The following is a 13,363-nucleotide window of genomic DNA, read 5'->3' on the forward strand; positions in this document are numbered from 1 at the left end:
TGTTTCAAGGTGATAATCTGACAGCTACATTTGTTTCAAGGTGATAGTCTGACGGCTATCTTTGTTTCAAGGTGATAGTTGATTTGACGGCTATATTTGTTTCAAGGTGAAAGTCTGACGGCCATATTTGTTCAAGGTCATAGCCTATCCCGGGGATGAAGTAAATCGCAAGTATAACACGCAGAACTTGCGACACACAGCTACTCCGCGTTACCATGCACATAATCTTTTTTGGACATTTTTTTGGTGGCTTCCTTGGAATGACCCGAGTCTTTGTCGCAATAAATCCCCTAAGCTCGCCCAGGATAGGGAAAAGTTCACCACTAAAGCGCAGCCATCTTGGGCCTGGCTAAATCTGATTTTACGGGCGCATCAAACAAAATTGGCAGCGTTTCACCCGGTAATCTGGGCAGGGAAACAGACACGAGCGAGGAGGGAATTTATGGCGACCGCGACCGTAACGCGTGCAATATACATCCAACTGCATGTCGAGGCAGAGCACATAATAGAAAAAGCTGTGTTAAAACGAGAGTTATGGAGACGTGTCCTTTACCTAGACTCCCTCAGTGTTAGGTAAGGGGGTGGGAAAACCGCGTGAACCTGCTTAACTTCATGTTCAGTTTGGTACACAATGTTTTTATTTTCTGATCGAAAAAAAACCACCTTCATCTTTCCACTTAGCCTATAAGCAAAAGGATACGTGTAGAAGCGGAAACACACACTGACGAGTTCATCTTTACACCAAAGACAACGACAGAAAGTCTGATGAACAAGCTAATCTGTCCGGGAATGGAACAAAACCTTCCGGAGTTTTTCTCTGTTGACCGAAGCCTACGTCCAGACAGACCTCTTTCTCGGATGTAGGACACACAGAATGATACGTGGCTGGCTGAGTCGTACCAGATTTACACGAGTTGCTTTTTGACATTTAGTCAAGTTTTGATTAAATCTTAAAATGCGAGCAAAAGCGAGCTTTCAATATTTGAAAAAGCAACGAGTGTAAATCTGATACGACACAGCAAGCCATGTAGTACGTATTCTGTTTATTCTACAGACTGTACTTGCGTGCCTTCAGCTCCAAGCATCCCGGAGTCGACGCGTCCAAATTGAAGACGCTTCTAATGGAACCTCGTTCTCTTCCAAAGCCTCGTTCAATCTTTGACGTCAAATCAAAGAGACATCACCCTAGAAAGTAGAGCGTGACGTGTTAGTTCTTAAATTTCTTCCAAGTGTAACCGTGTGTCGAAACACTACGATCACCTCGGGAAGCGAAGTGCAATCAAACAGGTTTGAAAATGTTAGGGCTAATTTCTTAGCCCTATAAAAACTGTTATGCAAACCCGAAGGTTTCCATGAACATACAGACAATCGGAAACCACCAGACCCCATCACAAACAGAACTCTACAAACCACAGGTGTTGACTTTAAAGGCCAACAACCCGGGTGCAGAGTCCGTTGTGAAAGGAGCGGTAGCCTCCCCTGTCACACAAGGGAAACAGCAAGCGCAAAAGGTGTTCCCAGAATGACGTTTGTCTCGGTGACTTTGACGTTATGATCAGTGGGAAATGAGGCCCCTGCCAGACTAGTTTGACACGACCTCATTTACATAACATCACCACGTGTGAATTGAACGACATTGTTATCTCATGGGTTGTCTCTCTCACGTATATATACAGAAATATCTCCCTCGACAATTTATTGTGTAATCGTCTGAGCTGTAAGTTATTAGCAATGTGCTTTACTTTAACTTGAAGTTACTGAACTTGAAATAATTACGTTAAAAGCCTACATGGAAGCCTATTGGTCTCGGCGAGAGGGAGAATTCTTTCTGGTTTGGGTACTTTACGTCAAGACATTCCGTTTGATTACTTAAGAAAACTGTAAAAGATGGTACGTGGGTCCTTTTTGGCATACCGCACATAGCCTTCAGCCCCAGAACGTGATCACGGGAAAATGTAAATTACATGTTGGCGGAAGATGCGAACTGACAAGACCGCATAAAGGTTGGTGTGACAGGTAAAACTAAATGTAAATATAAGGAATATTTCCATTGTGAAGAGAAAATATCCATGTCTCGTGAGTGTAATATACCTCTATGTTGGAGTTAAAAAGAAGAAAAAAGACCAATGCAGAAGGATGCTCACCGCCTAGTTACAAGAAAACAAGTCGCGTAAGGCGAAAATACAATATTTAGTCAAGTAGCTGTCGAACTCACAGAATGAAACTGAACGCAATGCCATTTTACTCGTAGCAACGTCAGGCCACCGCTCATGGCAAAGGCAGTGAAATTGACAAGAAGAGCGGGGTAGTAGTTGCGCTAAGAAGGATAGCACGCTTTTCTGTACCTCTCTTTGTTTTAACTTTCTGAGCGTGTTTTTAATCCAAACATATCATATCTATATGTTTTTGGAATCAGGAACCGACAAGGAATAAGATGAAAGTATTTTTAAATTGATTTGGACAATTTAATTTTGATAATAATTTTTATATATTTAATTTTCAGAGCTTGTTTTTAATCCGAATATAACATATTTATATGTTTTTGGAATCAGCAAATGATGGAGAATAAGATAAACGTAAATTTGGATCGTTTTATAAATTTTTATTTTTTTTTACAATTTTCCGATTTTTAATGACCAAAGTCATTCATTAATTTTTAAGCCACCAAGCTGAAATGCAATACCGAACCCCGGGCTTCGTCGAAGATTACTTGACCAAAATTTGAACCAATTTGGTTGAAAAATGAGGGCGTGACAGTGCCGCCTCAACTTTCACGAAAAGCCGGATATGACGTCATCAAAGACATTTATCGAAAAAATGAAAAACCCGTCCGGGGATATCATACCCAGGGCCTGCCAAACGGTTGTGTGACGTGTCTAGTGTGTTGGCGAAGTGTCTTGTGCTTGTCACTTCTCGCTTTCAGCCCTCACCGCTGGCTAGCACCGTCTGTCCTTTTTAGGACAATGCGAAAAGAGAGCAGAATGCGTCAGTCTCTCCTGCCAGTACAATAACCTCTCCACAACAAGCCCTATGTAGTGCCTCCATCGCGGCGACAGGCGTAAACTGGGTACCGCAAGGCCCCAGGCTAGACTACAAGGACTCGGAGGAGGTTGGCCCCTAGACGTGCGGCATGCGGGCCCACCGGTGTGTGGAAACGCCCAGGTGCCCACGAACCAACCTCCAGCTATGGGTCAAATAGCCGGGCAGGATAGGCTCGTCAACCCTGGCAGGCAGCTATCCTAAGAGAAGACCACTCTGAATTCAAAACGAGGGTAGAGGAGGCTCATCATCCATGGAAGGAAACTCGTCTAGGAGAAGGAAAACTCCGAAATGAAACCCACGCAGTCCCTCGAAGACGGAATGGCACTGGCCTTTTTTAGGCGGGGAGCAGACCGGGTGCCTACGCTATCCTCGACAAATGGTTGTGTCATCAACGATACCCAGGAACTCTCATGTCAAATTTCATAAAGATCGGTCCAGTAGTTTAGTCTGAATCGCTCTACACACACACACAGACACACAGACACACACACAGACACACGCACATACACCACGACCCTCGTTTCGATTCCCCCTCGATGTTAAAATATTTAGTCAAAACTTGACTAAATATAAACAAGTCGCGTAAGGCGAAAATACAATATTTAGTCAAGTAGCTGCCATTTTTCAGCAAGACCGTATACTCGTAGCATCGTCAGTCCACCGCTCATGGCAAAGGCAGTGAAATTGACAAGAAGAGCGGGGTAGTAGTTGCGCTAAGAAGGATAGCACGCTTTTCTGTACCTCTCTTTGTTTTAACTTTCTGAGCGTGTTTTTAATCCAAACATATCATATCTATATGTTTTTGGAATCAGGAACCGACAAGGAATAAGATGAAAGTGATTTTAAATTGATTTGGACAATTTAATTTTGATAATAATTTTTATATATTTAATTTTCAGAGCTTGTTTTTAATCCAAATATAACATATTTATATGTTTTTGGAATCAGCAAATGATGGAGAATAAGATAAACGTAAATTTGGATCGTTTTATAAATTTTTATTTTTTTTTACAATTTTCAGATTTTTAATGACCAAAGTCATTAATTAATTTTTAAGCCACCAAGCTGAAATGCAATACCGAACCCCGGGCTTCGTCGAAGATTACTTGACCAAAATTTCAACCAATTTGGTTGAAAAATGAGGGCGTGACAGTGCCGCCTCAACTTTCACGAAAAGCCGGATATGACGTCATCAAAGACATTTATCAAAAAAATGAAAAAAACGTTCGGGGATTTCATACCCAGGAACTCTCATGTCAAATTTCATAAAGATCGGTCCAGTAGTTTAGTCTGAATCGCTCTACACACACACACACACACACGCACGCACACACGCACGCACACACGCACATACACCACGACCCTCGTTTCGATTCCCCCTCGATGTTAAAATATTTAGTCAAAACTTGACTAAATATAAAAACCCGGAGATATTCATTCCCGCTTCGGTGATTCCCCTGATTTTTGTCCTATCAGTGTGTTTACCAGACATGGTGTTTGGGGTAGTCTTACTGGCCCCACCTGCAGAGGCATTGTAAACGACCGTGACATTGAGCGCTTTATTTCGTAGAGGTTGCTCTTTCGCTCGGTGCCTTTAGAAAAAGAAGCTCAATATCAATGGGTGCACCGGCAGAGGAAATGACAAGCTGTCCACAAAGAACATCGACTCTCTTCGAAAGTTTTTTTTATGAACCAAACCTTATTTTAAATGTCAATCTATAATTATGTGTGTGTGTACGTGTGTGTGTATGTGTGTGTGTGTGTGTGTGTGTGTGTGTGTGAGAGTGTCCGTGCGTGTGCGCGTGTGCGCGTGCGTGCGTTAGTGTGTGTGTGTGTGTGTGTGTGTGTGTGTGACATTGGCTTATTTTGATGGGGTTTTGGCCAGCCACTTTGTTATTCCTCATTTTGAGATAACACACTAGTATTGTATTGTCTTTCATGTGAGTACAGTCTTCCTCACTAACTCAGATCTACCCAGGTTTTTTTTCACTAGCAGTCTGGACTCGGCTTCGCCCGGGTGTTTCTCACTTTGCATCCTTGAGAATGATACAACACATGCACTTTGGGGGGATTCTGAATGAGGTATCTTCCTTGAAGACATGTGTGATATGCAATTAGACTGTCAGCATCAATCAAAACGCTGTGAACTAGACAATAAGCATAAATCAAATTCAAAATACCATAGCGTATATTGCATGATTAACCTCCCCTCATAAAGAAACTTCTAGAATATTATTCCAATAAGGATAAGAATAGATGTAAGTGTGTGCTCATACATTTGGGTTAAAAGGATGGGAAACATTGTAAAAATATTACCATCAACATTTTGTAAATTTTTACAGTAACTGTGACATGAGTTATCTCTCTTCCTTTGGAACATTCTTAAGGCTGTAGGATACACCTGAAAGTACGCTGGAGTAGCCTCCCTTCCCGGATTTAGAACGCGTTTCGTGTCGTAACAGATTATCCACTTATTAGCCATATCCGTATGCAAAATAATGAAATAAACATTAGGAAATGGCAGAAGTTTACAACTATCGACATTCTCTATCAGTGCAATAAAAAACAATCGTTAGAACATGTGCGTAAGAACGTGTCAGTAAACAAGGACTTCTTGCCTGGCTGAAGAACCCTACGAGTCAATCTAAAACAGACGACAAGTAATGGAAAGTAGTCTGCGGATAAACATAACAAACTGCTGATGAAAAAGTGTGTTCATCCCTGCTCTGGATAAAAGACATCGGACTGATGACAACGTGGCAGCGTTCACGCGAAAAGATTTTTTTTCATATTATCGCTTCTACATTTTATTGCACGTAGATTGCAGATCTGAATTTCGCAATACCGGAAGACGACAAATCGGTCTTTTGAGTTCAGAACCACATGTTCTTTGGCGGCAGAAATCACTATGGGACAAGATGAGGATTGTGTTGAGGAGGTTAATACTGACTGACTTTAGATGAAGAGTTTTTAGACCTGGTTTTTGTAGAGAGGCATCATGATGATATCCTGGTTTTTTTAAACGTTCTTGGTGACAACGCGCCAGAATCGCACGAAGATCGAACTCTCGAAGAAAACAAGTTTATCGCTGAACATCGGAAATGGGAAAGTATTGCTCTTCCTGTCTGATCAGTCTCCCCGTTAAATCTACAGGCTACATTATTTATCAGGTAACTTACCAAACCGGAGAACAAGAACAAGAACAAGAACAACAAGAACAAATGTTTATTGTCCTCAAACCAAAAAGGTTATTGACACATTGCTATGAATTCTAAAGCATTCTGCGACAAACCTTCCGAGACATATTTGAACATCTTTGTCCATAAATATTTCACTTGGTTTATAATTAATATAATCTACATCAATATTAGTCACGTCTTTTTTAAACTTTTCTCTACTTTCATGGAATTTTACGCATTCATCCAGAAGATGATATTCATCTTCAACAATGTTACATACCATACACAAACGATTTTCTCTTTGGATGTTATGATGTCTTCCAGTTTCTATTTTTAGATTGTGACTACTGGTTCTTAATCGACTTAAAGCTGTCCTGTGATTTCGATTTTCTATCATTGTCAGATATGACTGAATTTCATATGTATCACATATATTTGAATAGAATCTTAATCTTGCACTTCCTTTTGATTTAGCTTTATTCCAAAAACGTATGTATTCACTTTGTAATTTCATTTGTATGGCAAATTGTAACTTTCTCGTATCAAAAGTAGATTGATTTTGCCAAACATGATTAAAGCCAAGTCTTGAAAGTGAACTTTTAATGAATATGAGCCAAGAATCTTCTTTAGGGTTATTAAACATGTCATCATATACGTGATGAACCAATGAATCTCGTTTAGATTGTAAAATATGAGTCCAATAGGAAATGGTTTGTGTTAACATTCTTAGTGCTAATGGGAATCTACCTAATTCTGCCAGCACTGGTATACACATGGTTTTTCTGTGTACACCTAGCAGACAACGACAAAATTTTATATGGATGTCTTCAATCGTAGAATTTCTTGAAAAACATGATTCAAAAAACTTCTCGATGTTATCGATTGATTTGTTGGAATAATTGTATGGGAACCAAATACTTGATCCATATGTCAAGATTGGATTCACTAAAGAATCAAATAAATGTAAAGCAGTATCAATTTGAACATTTTCTTTTCTAAACATTCTCCTAAGCAAATGGCTTGCTTTATTGGCTTGTTTACATTGATGTTCTTGAGCTTTTTGTAAAGAACCATTTTGATTAAATACTATTCCTAAATATTTATACTGATCTGCAATTGTAATGAAAGTCAATCCACATTTAAACAGGGTCTTTACGTGTGTGTTTGTGCGACAAAAACTAATAGTTTGGTTTTGTCTGTATTAATTTTTAAACCCCATTTTTCACAATAATTATTTAGATGATCTAGTTTAGTTTGCAATCCTCCTTTTGTTTTGGACAATAATACGAGATCATCAGCGTATAGAAGACACGATATTTTATTTTTTGATTGTTTTCCTATGGGTGGGGAATCAAAATCAGGAAGATTTTCAGTAATGTCATTTATAAAAATATTAAAGAGAGTGGGGCTTAATGTGTTACCCTGCTGAACTCCTTTTTTTACTGTTATACTTGGTGTTAGTCCATTTTTCAATTTTGTACAAATTGTTGAGTTTGTATACATGTTTTTTATTACATTGAAGCATCGACCTTTTATGCCAATTTTATGTAATTTGAGTAGTAGGGCATCGTGCCACACATTATCAAATGCCTTTTGAAAATCTACAAAACAAGCATATAATCTCCCATTTTTTGTTTTTATGATGTCATCAACTATTTTTTTAAGTATAAAAATCTGATCATCTGTTCTTAACCCTTTTCTGAATCCTGCTTGTTCTTTGATCAATAATTCATTATCTTCTAAATAATTCGTTATTCTTGAATTGATAATTTTACAAAATAATTTTCCTAAGTTACTAGTCAGTGTTATTCCTCTATAGTTACCCGGGTTCAATGGATCGCCATTTTTATATATAGCAATACTTAAACCATTTTTCCATTCAACTGGATAATGTCCTGTATCTAGAATTAGATTAAATAAAGTTGTTATTATTTCTATGGTGCTACCAATACTTGCTTTTATAATTTCATTTGTAATATTATCATTTCCTGGTGACTTTTTGTTTTTTAAAGATCTACATTCTTTCATAATTTCTTTTTTTGTGATAGGTCGATCTAGATACGAATTATACTCTGATTTTTGTATTTGTTGTTTTTCATTTGAGATAATCTGTTTTCTCTCTTCTGTAACTTTAGTTTCCGTACCTATCAACTTTTCCAAATGGTTGATCCATTTCAATGGGTTTATATTATGGTTATTTGATTTGATAGGTTCGCCCATTGATTTTAATTCTTTTAACGTTTTCCACATTGTACTTGGGTCTTTATTAAATTCGTCATTTAATTTAGATACCAAATTGTTTTTAAAAATTCCTTTGGCTTTCTTTATTGTTGAGTTATACTTTTTCCTCATTGAGTAATATTTTTGACATAAAGTTTTATTAAAAGGATGTCTGTTTAGCGCATTTAACAATGATTTCAACTCTTTTCTTTGTAAATAACATTCCTTGTCAAACCATTTTTTATTGTTTTTCTTTCTTCTGGTTTTATTTTGTTTTCTTATTTTCTTACATAAACTTTGTTGTGCAATTTCTTGAAAAAACAATGTTAACTCGTCAGTTAAGTGGTTAATGCCAGTGTGTGTGTGTGTGTGTGTGTGTGTGTGTGTGTGTGTGTGTGTGTGTGTGTGTGTGTGAGTGTGTGTGTGTGTGTCAGTGTGTGTGTGTGTTTGTGCCGGATTACCACCATTAACGCACCCTTTTGGACTTTTCTACGTAACCTTACTATGCCTGCTGTGACATTCACGAGGATTATTATGATTCTTGGACAATCGTGTGCCTGTGCTGGACTTGCAGGAAGACAAACGGTATACGTGCTGCCAAGTGTGCACGCCCAGAGCGCAGTGTGAACCGAGAGTGAGTGTCATTGTGTGGAAGTTTTGCTTGATTGATTTATTCATGATTTAATTTGCTTTTTGGTTCAATAGAAAAATCTGTGTACGTTATACTTTGTATTTTGTGGTGTGATTCGCCCGAGTGCGAGACCCCCATCCCCGATCGCCTCTGTGGGTAGAATTGTATACTTGTGTGAGTAACGTGAGTGTGTAGATGAGAATGTGAAAGTTGCTTTGGACCCAGACACACACAGCAGACTTCAACGCAACAGCTAAGTTTCAGCCTGACAAAGAAATTCGAGTGACACAGCTAAGAGCTGTACTTGTTATTTCTCTATTAAAACAAATGTTTCAAGATGTTTAGGCCAATGAAAATAAATTGTCTGTTTCTAATAACATGGGTAAACAAAATAGGGTAGGTAGGTAGGGATTTTAAAATTTTTGTGCCAGGATAGAATTCTTGAAAATAACTAAATGACACAAAGAGACAAGACTCGCTATAGATAGATTTATAAAAAAAATTTTAAAAAATGTGACAAAGGATATAAAAATTAATGATTCTTTTACCTGGTCTGGAATCTTCAGTAGTAATTGCATAAAAAAGTCTGATATATCAATTATCATGTTAACTTTTTCTTAAAATGGGTGCGCTAAATCCTAGTCTGTTTGTTTTTAATGGACTAAGCAATCTTTGGACTGACAGAAAAGATGTATTTTAAAAATGTCCAGTTGCTTAAAATTACTTATTTTTCTAATTGGAAGAGAATATGCACTCTTTTGTGTTTTTTCTGAATTCAACATTTAAATCACTATGTTGGATATTCTATTTTGCTTCCCTATTTATTTTCTTAAGTTTTTGATCATCTGATTACCATGCTTTCCTATTTGGAAGATAATATGCACTCTTTTCTGAAAAATGGGTAGGGGGTGGGGGTAGCAAAAGCATCAAAGTTCAAGATTTTGCGCGACAAGAGGTGTGTTTCTTTTAACTGTGATGAAGAGGGATAACTCAACTTGGTATCTAACACTATTTCTGAACACAGTAACCACTTTAGCACTTTTATTTTTTTTTCTTCCTGTCTTCCAAGCTTTAAATTCAGCTTATAAAATGAGTATAACAAGTGTGTTTTTTCTGAATTCACCAGTTAAATCACTATGTTGCATGTTCTATTTTGCTTCCCTATTTCTGTTCTGAAGTTTTTGATCATCTGATTACCTTGCCTTTCTATTTGGAAGATAATATGCACTCTTTTCTGAAAAATGAGTAGGGGGTGGGGGTAGTAAAAGCATCACAGTTCAAAATTTTGCGCGACAAGAGGTGTACTTCTTTTAAAATTTGTGAAGAGGAATAACTCAACTTGTTATTTAACACTATTTCTGAACACTGTAACCACTTTAACACTTTTAATTTATGTTTGACTGTGTTCCATGCTTCAAATTGGGCTTCAAAAATGGATACATAGGGTTTTTTTCCAAATTCACCTGTAAAATCACTATGGTTGATGTTCTATTTTGCTTCCCTATTTCTCTTCTTCAGTTTGTGATCATCCGATTGTTTTTTTGTTAACATATTCACAATACAATATCACAAATTCTTCAGTAGGGTTTGCGTGAAAAAAATCTCATACCTATGCTCAAACTTCAGTCGTTATCTCAAAATTTTGCGCGATAAGCTCTATTCTATTTTTTCCTGATAAACAAAACACTGAACTAACATAAAAACAAACCTTTAAAACTGCCTAACCACTTTGAAATATGGCCTCAGGTGTATACTCCAGCCTTAAGCAGCAGGTCTAATTTCAACACCATACATTCTGTGAGAATGATCAGGCATGCCTGTATGAAGAGAGTTACCTCCCTTCCATGTATAAAAAAGTAAGAATTACCTCCATTTTGCTTCAAGAAATGTCCTGAACTGTAAATTTTCTTCTTTTCATTTCTTCTCCTCATGTGATTGCTACAGTTGAACATTAGGCACTGAACTGGCCTTGCACTGTATAGGCTGATTCATTAAAGGGGAGGTTCAAAATCTGAGAAAGGAAATCGAAACAATGAATCAAGAAACTAAACCCAGGTGCACATCTGCGGCTCCCAGGCAGTGTGCACGCACACTATCTTGTTCCTGCCTCTTGCCATCTCTGGGGTATGGCGACCACAGATACACACACACACACACTCACACACACACACACACACACGTACACACACACACACACACACACACACACACACACACACACACACACACACACACACACACACACACACACGTACACACACGCACACACACACACACACACACTTACATCCATTCCTATATATATTAGATGGGTAAGACCACCCCTCCACTTTGACATGCACCTACCAGAAATCAACATCTTGACTGTTTTCTGACTTCTTTTTTGTTGTTAGAAATGAATTGATAAGAAGCCAACATTGCACAGATAGCAGTCAGACTGTTGAATGTTGACGCGTGTCTAAGTGGAGGGCTATCTTTATCCTGTGTACAAGCCTAACTGAGATGGTGAACCCAAAGGAAGACTGTGCCTTTATCAATCAATCAATATGAGGCTTATATCGCGCGTATTCCGTGGGTACAGTTCTAAGCGCAGGGTTTAAAAAAAAAATATATTTTAATTTTTTTATGCAATTTATATCGCGCACATATTCAAGGCGCAGGGATTTATTTATGCCGTGTGAGATGGAATTTTTTTACACAATACATCACGCATTCACATCGGCCTGCAGATCGCAGCCATTTCGGCGAATATCCTACTTTTCACGGCCTATTATTCCAAGACACACGGGTATTTTGGTGGACATTTTTATCTATGCCTATACAAGTTTGCCAGGAAAGACCCTTTTGTCAATCGTGGGATCTTTAACGTGCACACCCCAAAAGACTGCAACCATTTTAGAATATCATTTTAATTTATCTGCTACATTGCAGTCGTGGTTTAGTTTTCGATCATGGGTAATTTAACCCTTTTTGTCCTACTTATTTTCTCAAACTGTTTAAAGGACACGCTTTTTTCAGAAACTGATTTCATCGAGTCCCTTTACAGTCGAAAAGACGTTTCTCGAAAGGAATGCATAATGCAAACTGTATTCATAAAACATATAATTTGCTCAGACGGTTCAGAAGAGTGCAGTCAAAACATGACTTAGCGAATAAAGCAAAGAGTGGTGAGCGAGCGTGATTTATCGTATGTTTCGTTATTGGGGAAGCAAACATGTTCTTTAGCGTGGAGGCGAGTCCGGGTCGTTGTAAAACGATCACTCTCCGTTCTTCGAACACTTGACATGGGAAACCCCTGCCGGAGTGTCATCAACAACAATAACTCAAATACAATAAGGAGCTCTGTCAGATCTGGCTGTGGTTTAAGCCTGTTCTTTAACTGGGCGAAGTTGACTACGCGAAATATACTTCGCGAAGCTTTGCTGCACGAAGCTTTAGCGGTGAGTTGTCGGTAAAAAACCTTCGCGAAATCTTCGTGAAGTCGACTTCGGTAAGTCTTCGCGAAGTCGACTTCGGGCTCGATTATGGACTGCCTTTACGTGAACAGTCTGTGTTGAAATTCGTCTTTCTCAGTATACGCCTGTTTAAGAAAATCCATTTTACCCCCCCGCTAAAGCCACCACCCCACCCTCACCCCCACCCTTTCTTTCTTTATTTGGTGTTTAACGTCGTTTTCAACCGTTCAAGGTTATATCGCGACGGCTTACCCCCACCCCTCCTCCTCAAGACAAGTTTGCCTGAATAGTGCAGCCGGATTTAAACATTTCCTGTTGCAAGAAGAGAAGCATTTCACTGCTGGGTCAGGTCACGGGCATTCATGATTGGTCATTGCAAACACAACAAGAACGCCGAAAGCTCCATTACCCATTCAGCCAACCAAACGCACAAGAAAAAAAAACCCATATAGCTTCCTGTTCAACGCCCTGTTCACACTCTGGTCTATGCATGTCGTGACGTGAAGAAAGCCAGGCAAGAAACTGGCTTGTGTGTGTGTGTGTGTGTGTGTGTGTGTGTGTGTGTGTGTGTGTTTGTAAGTATGCGTATGTGTGTAAGTGTATGTGTGTCTGTATGTGTACATGTAAGTGTGTGTGTGTGTGTGTGTGTGTGTGTGTGTGTGTGTTTGTAAGTATGCGTATGTGTGTAAGTGTATGTGTGTCTGTATGTGTATATGTAAGTGTGTGTGTGTGTGTGTGTGCGTGTGTGTGTGTTTGTAAGTATGCGTATGTGTGTAAGTGTATGTGTGTCTGTATGTGTATATGTAAGTGTGTGTGTGTGTGTGTGTGTGTGTATG

Source organism: Littorina saxatilis, linkage group LG15 (assembly GCF_037325665.1).
Source record: "Littorina saxatilis isolate snail1 linkage group LG15, US_GU_Lsax_2.0, whole genome shotgun sequence".
Classification (NCBI taxonomy): Eukaryota; Metazoa; Mollusca; class Gastropoda; order Littorinimorpha; family Littorinidae; genus Littorina; species Littorina saxatilis.